The sequence below is a fragment of the Triticum urartu genome, chromosome 1, assembly GCF_003073215.2.
Source record: "Triticum urartu cultivar G1812 chromosome 1, Tu2.1, whole genome shotgun sequence".
NCBI lineage: Eukaryota > Viridiplantae > Streptophyta > Magnoliopsida > Poales > Poaceae > Triticum > Triticum urartu.
Genome location: NC_053022.1, coordinates 208,823,230 through 208,832,551, shown reverse-complemented (window position 1 = coordinate 208,832,551; position 9,322 = coordinate 208,823,230).

Genomic DNA, 9,322 nt, shown 5'->3' with positions numbered 1-9,322 from the left:
TTGTAGAGGACATAAACTCAAATATATACATACCCAATGAAGAACAATAGCGGAAAGAGTGAAGACATTGCAAAGTTGAAGAACAACTGAGGAATTTCATAAAGAGGAAAAACTCAGATTGAAGATTTTCAACTTTTGGTGGTGGCATGACCCACTGTATAAGAATGATGATTTCTGACACCGCCTGCAATTGTCGTAGGGTCCTGAGAATCAAATTCTTCGTTAATTTATTCACACTTAGAGGGTTAGTTTTCATTGATTGAAGAAAAACATTACTTTGTGTGTTGCACATCTAAGTCATCAATTTTGCATAAGTGTTAGGATGTGTGTCCTTTTCAGAGGACATTCGAAGATTCTAAGATACTTAGCTCACACCTCAACTTGATAAATCTCTTCTCATCCAAGGGCTTAGTGAAGATATCGGCTAGCTGTTCTTTGGTCTTCACATGCTCAATAGCGATGTCGCCCTTCAACACATGATCACGAATCTGAATGTGCTTTGTCTTCAAGTGCTGAACAGGGCTATGAGCAATCTTGATGGCACTCTCATTGTCACAGTAGAGAGGCACATTCTTCATGTTGATGCCGTAGTCCTTGAGGGTTTGCTTCATCCATAGCAATTGAGCACAGCAAGAACCAGCAGCAATGTACTCAACTTCAGAAGTAGACAGTGGTACGCAGTTTTGTTTCTTCGGGGACCAACAGACCAAGGATCGTTCGAGGAAATGGCATGTGCCTGATGTTGACTTGCGGTCCACATGATCGCCATCATAGTAAGAGTCTGAATATCCAATGAGATCAAAAGCTGAGCCCTTGGGATACCATAATCCAAGTATTGATGTGTGAGCTAGATATCGAAGAATATGCTTTACAGCCTTATGGTGTGATTCCTTCGGTGTAGCTTGAAATCGGGCACACATGCAAACACTAAGAATAATATGTGCCCTAGATGCACATAAATATAATAAAGAACCAATCATGGAGCGGTATACCTTTTAATCAAAGTCAATACCATTTTCATCAGTGCATAGATGGCCATTTGTGGGCATAGGTGTCGGAGGTATTGGCGAAGGATACCCCAAAGACGGCAAGACAATAATTCAAGACATCGGGGCTAGTAAAGCCCCTCAGTCCGACTGCCCAGCCGGTCCTGCCGGCTCCCCGTTCGACTGCTCTGCCCAGCCGGCTGCCGATTGCGCCATCCAGCCGGCTGCCGACTGCGCCATCCAGCTGGCTGCCGACTGCAGCCCGACCCGACACCGACAAGACACCGACGAGATGGTTGTACCTGAGCACTGTTCATGTGTCACCCTAGCCATCATGTATAGTGTCACTTGTCCCCTGGTACTATTTATGAAGTGATCCAGGGGACAAGGATGACACCCACCATGCCTTGCCCATGCCCACTACCTAGCTTACATCCTAAGCTGCCCTCACCTATATAAGCTAGCTCCATCCATCCATCAGAGGATGGACTCACACACACACACAAGAAAGCTAGCTAGCAAGAGAGCTAGCTAGCTAGCCATACACACACACGTATGAGCATACACCCATTCGGCCAGAGGCCACGGCCACCATGCCACTACCTAGCTAGCTCATTGCTACTACTCTCAGTCCAATACAGCTCCAGGAGCATTTTGTTGGGGAACATAGTAATTTCAAAAAAATTCCTACGCACACGCAAGATCATGGTGATGCATAGCAATGAGAGGGGAGAGTGTTGTCCATGTACCCTCGTAGACCGAAAGCGGAAGCGTTAGCACAACACGGTTGATGTAGTCATACGTCTTCACGATCCGACTGATCAAGTACCGAACACACGGCACCTCCGAGTTTAGCACACGTTCAGCCCAATGACGTCCCTCGAATTGCGATCCAGCCGAGTGTTGAGGGAGAGTTTCCTCAGCACGACGGCGTGGTGACGATGATGATGTTCTACCGATGCAGGGCTTCGCCTAAGCACCGCTACAGTATTATCGAGGTGGACTATGGTGGAGGGGGGCACCGCACACGGCTAAAAGATCAAACGATCAATTGTTGTCTCTAGGGTGCCCCCCTGCCCCCATATACAAAGGAGAAAGGGTGGAGGTGCGGCCGGCCTAGGGGGGCACGCCAGGAGGAGTCCTACTCCTACCGGGAGTAGGACTCCCTCCCTTTTCCTTGTCGGACTAGGAGAGGAGGGGGAAAGTGGAGGGAGATACGAAGGAAAGGGGGGAGCCGCCCCCCTCTCCTTGTCCTATTTGGACTAGGGGGGAGGGGCGCGCGGCCCTGCCCTGGCCGCCTCTCCTCTTCTCCACAAGGCCCACTATGGCCCATTAAGCTCCCGGGGCACTTCCGATATCCAAACATAGGCTTCCAACATATCAATCTCCATGTCTCGACCATTTCGAGACGCCTTGTCATGTCAGTGATCACATCCGGGACTCCGAACATCCTTCGGTACATCAAAACATATAAACTCATAATTTAACTGTCATCGAAACGTTAAGCGTGCGGACCCTACGGGTTCGAGAACTATGTAGACATGACCGAGACACGTCTCCCGTCAATAACCAATAGTGGAACCTGGATGCTCATATTGGCTCCCACATATTCTACGAAGATCTTTATCGGTCAGGCCGCATAACAACACACATTGTTCCCTTTGTCATCGGCATGTTACTTGCTCGGGATTTGATCGTCGGTATCTCAATACCTAGTTCAATCTCGTTACCAGCAAGTCTCTTTACTCGTTCCGTAAAACATCATCCCACAACTAACTCATTAGTTTCAATGCTTGCAAGGCTTAAGTGATATGCATTACCGAGAGGGCCCAGAGATACCTCTCCGACAATCGGAGTGACAAATCCTAATCTCGAAATATGCCAACCCAACAAGTACCTTTGGAGACACCTGTAGAGAACCTTCATAATCACCCAGTTACATTGTGACGTTTGGTAGCACACAAAGTGTTCCTCTGATAAACGGGAATTGCATAATCTCATAGTCATAGGAACATGTATAAGTTATGATGAAAGCAATAGCAACATACTAAACGATCGAGTGCTAAGCTAACGGAATGGGTCAAGTCAATCACATCATTCTCCTAATGATGTGATCTCATTAATCAAATGACAACTCTTTGTCTATGGTTAGGAAACATAACCATCTTCGATCAGTGAGATAGTCAAGTAGAGGCATACTAGTGACACTGTTTGTCTATGTATTGACACTTGTATCATGTTTCCGGTTAATACAATTCTAGCATGAATAATAAACATTTATCATGATATAAGGAAATAAATAATAACTTTATTATTGCCTCTAGGGCATATTTCCTTCAGTCTCCCACTTTCACTAGAGTCAATAATCTAGACTATACAGTAATGATTTTAACACCTATGGAGCCTTGGTGCTGATCATGTTTTGGTCATGGAAGAGGCTTAGTCAACGGGTCTGCAACATTCAGATCCGTATGTATCTTGCAAATTTCTATGTCTCCCACCTGGACTAAATCCTGGATGGAATTGAAGCGTCTTTTGATGTGCTTGGTCCTCTTTGAAATCTGGATTCCTTCGCCAAGGCAATTGCACCAGTATTGTCACAAAAGATTTTCATTGGACCCAATGCACTAGGTATGACACCTAGATCGGATATGAACTCCTTCATCCAGACTCCTTCATTTGCTGCTTCCGAAGCATCTATGTACTCCACTTCACACGTAGATCCCGCCACAACGCTTTGTTTAGAAGTGCACCAACTGACAGCTCCACCGTTCAATGTAAACACGTATCCGCTTTGCAATTTAGAATAGTCCGGATCAGTGTCAAAGCTTACATCAACGTAACCGTTTACGATGAGCTCTTTGTCACCTCCATAAACGAGAAACATATCCTTAGTCCTTTTCAGGTATTTCAGGATGTTCTTGACCGCTGTCCAGTGATCCACTCATGGAGTACTTTGGTACCTCCCTCCTAGACTTATAGCAAGGCACACATCAGGTCTGGTACACAGCATTGCATACATGATAGAGCCTATGGCTGAAGAATAGGGAACATCTTTCATTTTCTCTCTATCTTCTGCAGTGGTCTGGCATTGAGTCTTACTCAACTTCACACCTTGTAACACATGCAAGAACCCTTTCTTTGCTTGATCCATTTTGAACTTCTTCAAAACTTTGTCAAGGTATGTGCTCTGTGAAAGTCCAATTAAGCGTCTTGATCTATCTCTATAGATCTTGATGCCCAATATATAAGCAGCTCCGCCGAGGTCTTTCATTGAAAAACTCTTATTCAAGTATCCCTTTATGCTATCCAGAAATTCTATATCATTTCCAATCAACAATATGTCATCCACATATAATATCAGAAATGCTATAGAGCTCCCACTCACTTTCTTGTAAATACAGGCTTCTCCAAAAGTCTTTAAAAAACCAAATGCTTTGATCACAGTATCAAAGCGTTTATTCCAACTCCAAGTGGTTTGCACCAGTCCATAAATGGATCACTGGAGCTTGCACACTTTGTTAGCTCCATTTGGATCGACAAAACCTTCTGGTTGCATCATATACAACTCTTCTTCCAGAAATCCATTCAGGAATGCAGTTTTGACGTCCATTTGCCAAATTTCATAATCATAAAATGCAGCAATTGCTAACATGATTCAGACAGACTTAAGCATCGCTACGGGTGAGAAGGTCTCATCGTAGTCAATCCCTTGAACTTGTTGAAAAACTTTCGCAACAAGTCGAGCTTTATAGACGTAACATTACCGTATGCGTCAGTCTTCTTCTTGAAGATCCATTTATTCTCAATTGCTTGCTGATCAATGGGAAAGTCAACCAAAGTCCACACTTTGTTCTCATACATGGATCCCATCTCAGATTTCATGGCCTCAAGCCATTTCACGGAATATGGGCTCACCGTCGCTTCTTCATAGTTCGTAGGTTCGTCATGGTCTAGTAACATAACTTCCAGAACAGGATTTCCGTACCACTCTGGTGCGGATCTTACTCTGGTTGACCTAAGAGGTTCAGTAACAACTTGATCTGAAGTTCCATGATCATCATCATTAACTTCCTCACTAATTGGTGTAGGTGTCGCAGAAACCGGTTTCTGCGATGAACTACTTTCCAATAGGGGAGCAGGTATTGTTACCTCATCAAGTTCTACTTTCCTCCCACTTACTTCTTTCGAGAGAAACTCCTTCTCCAGAAAAATTCTGAATTTAGCAAAAAAAGTCTTGCCTTCGGATCTGTGATAGAAGGTGTACCCAACAGTATCCTTTGGGTATCCTATGAAGACACATTTCTCCGATTTGGGTTCGAGCTTATCAGGTTGAAGCTTTTCCACATAAGCATCGCAGCCCCAAACTTTCAGAAACGACAACTTCGGTTTCTTGCCAAACCACAGTTCATAAGGCGTCGTCTCAATGGATTTCGATGGTGCCCTATTTAACATGAATGCGGCTGTCTCCAAAGCATAACCCCAAAAAGATAGCGGTAAATCAATAAGAGACATCATAGATCACACCATATCTAGTAGAGTACGATTACGACGTTCGGACACACCATTACGCTGTGGTGTTCCGGGTGGCGTGAGTTGCGAAACTATTCCGCATTGTTTCAAATGCAACCAAACTCATAACTCAAATATTCTCCTCCATGATCAGATCGTAGAAACTTTATTTTCTTGTTACGATGATTTTCAACTTCACTCTGAAATTCTTTGAACTTTACGAATGTTTCAGACTTATGTTTCATTAAGTAGATATACCCATATCTGCTTAAATCATCTGTGAAGGTGAGAAAATAACGATATCCACCACGAGCCTCAACATTCATCGGACCACATACATATGTATGTATGATTTCCAACAAATTTGTTGCTCTCTCGATAGTTCCGGAGAACAGCGTTTTAGTCATTTTGCCCATGAGGCATGGTTCACAAGTACCAAGTGATTCATAATCAAGTGGTTCCAAAAGTCCATCAGTATGGAGTTTCTTCATGCGCTTTACACCGATATGACCTAAAGGCAGTGCCACAAATAAGTTGCAGTATCATTATCAACTCTGCATCTTTTGGCTTCAATATTATGAATATGTGTATCACTACTATCGTGATTCAACAAAAATAGACCACTCTTCAAGGGTGCATGACCATAAAAGATATTACTCATATAAATAGAACAACCATTATTCTCTGATTTAAATGAATAACCGTCTCGCATCAAACAAGATCCAGATATAATGTTCATGCTTAACGCTGGCACCAAATAACAATTATTTAGGTATAATACTAATCTCGAAGGTAGATGTAGAGGTAGCGTGCCGACCGCGATCACATCGACTTTGGAACCATTTCCCACGCGCATCGTCACCTCGTCCTTAGACAATCTTCGCTTAATCTGTAGCCCCTGTTTCGAGTTGCAAATATTAGCAACAGAACCAGTATCAAATACCCAGGTGCTACTGCGAGCATTAGTAAGGTACACACCAATAACATGTATATCACATATACCTTTGTTCACCTTGCCATCCTTCTTATCCGCCAAATACTTGGGGCAGTTCTGCTTCCAGTGACCAGTCTGCTTGAAGTAGAAGCACTCAGTCTCAGGCTTAGGTCCAGACTTGGGTTTCTTCTCCTGAGCAGCAACTTGCTTGTTGTTCTTCTTGAAGTTCCCCTTCTTCTTCCCTTTGCCCTTTGTCTTGAAACTGGTGGTCTTATTAACCATCAATACTTGATGCTCCTTCTTGATTTCTACCTCCGCAGCTTTTAGCATTGTGAAGAGCTCGGGAATCGTCTTATCCATCCCTTTCATATTATAGTTCATCACGAAGCTTTTGTAGCTTGGTGGCAGTGATTGAAGAATTCTGTCAATGACACTATCATCCAGAAGATTAACTCCTAGTTGAATCAAGTGATTGCAGTACTCAGACATCTTGAGTATATGCTCACTGACAGAACTATTCTCCTCCATCTTGCAGCTATAGAACTTATTGGAGACTTCATGTCTCTCAATCCGGGCATTTGCTTGAAATATTAACTTCAACTCTTGGAACATCTCATATGATCCATAACGTTCAAAACATCGTTGAAGACCCGGTTCTAAGCCGTAAAGCATGGCACATTGAACTATCGAGTAGTCATCTGCTTTGGTCTGCTAGACATTCTTAACGTCGCCAGTTGCATCTGCAGCAGGCTTGGCACCCAGCGGTGCTTCCAGGACGTAATTCTTCTGTGCAGCAATGAGGATAATCCTCAAGTTACGGACCCAGTCCGTGTAATTGCTACCATCATCTTTCAACTTTCCTTTCTCAAGGAACGCATTGAAATTCAACGGAGCAATAGCACGGGCCATCTATCTACAATCAACATAGACAAGCAAGATACTATCAAGTACTAAGTTCATGATAAATTTAAGTTCAATTAATCATATTACTTAAGAACTCCCACTTAGATAGACATCCCTCTAATCCTCTAAGTGATCACGTGATCCAAATCAACTAAACCATGTCCGATCATCATGTGAGATGGAGTGGTTTCAATGGTGAACATCACTATGTTGATCATATCTACTATATGATTCACGCTCGACCTTTCGGTCTCTGTGTTCCGAGGCCATATCTGTTATATGCTAGGCTCGTCAAGTTTAACCTGAGTATTCCGCGTGTGCAACTGTTTTGCACCTGTTGTATTTGAACGTAGAGCCTATCACACCCGATCATCACGTGTTGTCTCAGCATGAAGAACTTTCGCAACGGTGCATACTCAGGGAGAACACTTATACTTTGATAATTTTAGTGAGGGATCATCTTATAATGCTACCGTCAATCAAAGCAAGATTAGATGCATAAAAGATAAACATCACATGCAATCAATATAAGTGATATGATATGGCCATCATCATCTTGTGCTTGTGATCTCCATCTTCGAAGCACCATCATGATCACCATCGTCACCGGCACGACACCTTGATCTCCATCGTAGCATCATTGGCGTCTCGCCAATCTTATGCTTCTACGACTATCGCTACCGCTTAGTGATGAAGTAAAGCTTTACAGGCGATTGCATTGCATACAATAAAGCGACAACCATATGGCTCCTGCCAGTTGCCGATAACTCGGTTACAAAACATGATCATGTCATACAATAAAATTTAGCATCATGTCTTGACCATATCACATCACAACATGCCCTGCAAAAACAAGTTAGACGTTCTCTACTTTGTTGTTGCAAATTTTACGTGGCTGCTACGGGCTAAGCAAGAACCGTTCTTACCTACACATCAAAACCACAATGATAGTTTGTCAAGTTGGTGTTGTTTTAACCTTCGCAAGGACCGGGCGTAGCCACACTCGGTTCGACTAAATTTGGAGAAACTGACACCCGCCAGCCACCTGTGTGCAAAGCACGTCAGTATGTGTAAGCAAACCAGTCTCGCGTAAGCGTACGTGTAATGTCGGTCCGGGCCACTTCATCCAACAATACCGCCGAACCCAAGTATGACATGCTGGTAAGGAGTATGACTTATATCACCCACAACTCACTTGTGTTCTACTCATGCATATGACATCTACGCATAAAACCTGGCCCGGATGCCACTGTTGGGGAACGTAGTAATTTCAAAAAAATCCCTACACACATGCAAGATCATGGTGATGCATAGCAACGAGAGGGGAGAGTGTTGTCCACGTACCCTCGTAGACCGAAAGCGGAAGCGTTAGCACAACACGGTTGATGTAGTTGTACGTCTTCACGATCCGACCGATCAAGTACCGAACGCACGGCACCTCCGTGTTCAGCACACGTTCAGCCCAATGAAATCCCTCGAACTCCGATCCAGCCGAGTGTTGAGGGAGAGTTTCGTCAGCACGACGGCGTGGTGACGATGATGATGTTCTACCGACGCAGGGCTTCGCCTAAGCACCGCTATAGTATTATCAAGGTGGATTATGGTGGAGGGGGCACCGCACACGGCTAAAAGATCAAACGATCAATTGTTGTCTCTAGGGTGCCCCCCTGCCCCCGTATATAAAGGAGAAAGGGGGAGGTGCGGTCGGCCTAGAGGGGGCGTGCCAGGAGGAGTCCTACTTCTATCGGGAGTAGGACTCCCTCCCTTTTCCTTGTTGGACTAGGAGAGGATGGGGAAAGAGGAGGGAGAGAGGAAGGAAAGGGGGGGCACCGCGCCCATCTCCTTGTCCTATTCGGACTAGGGGGGGAGGGGTGCACGGCCCTGCCCTGGCCGCCTCTCCTCTTCTCCACAAGGCCCACTATGGCCCATTAAGCTCCCAGGGGGTTCCGGTAACCTCCCGGTACTCCGGTAAAATCCTGATTTCACC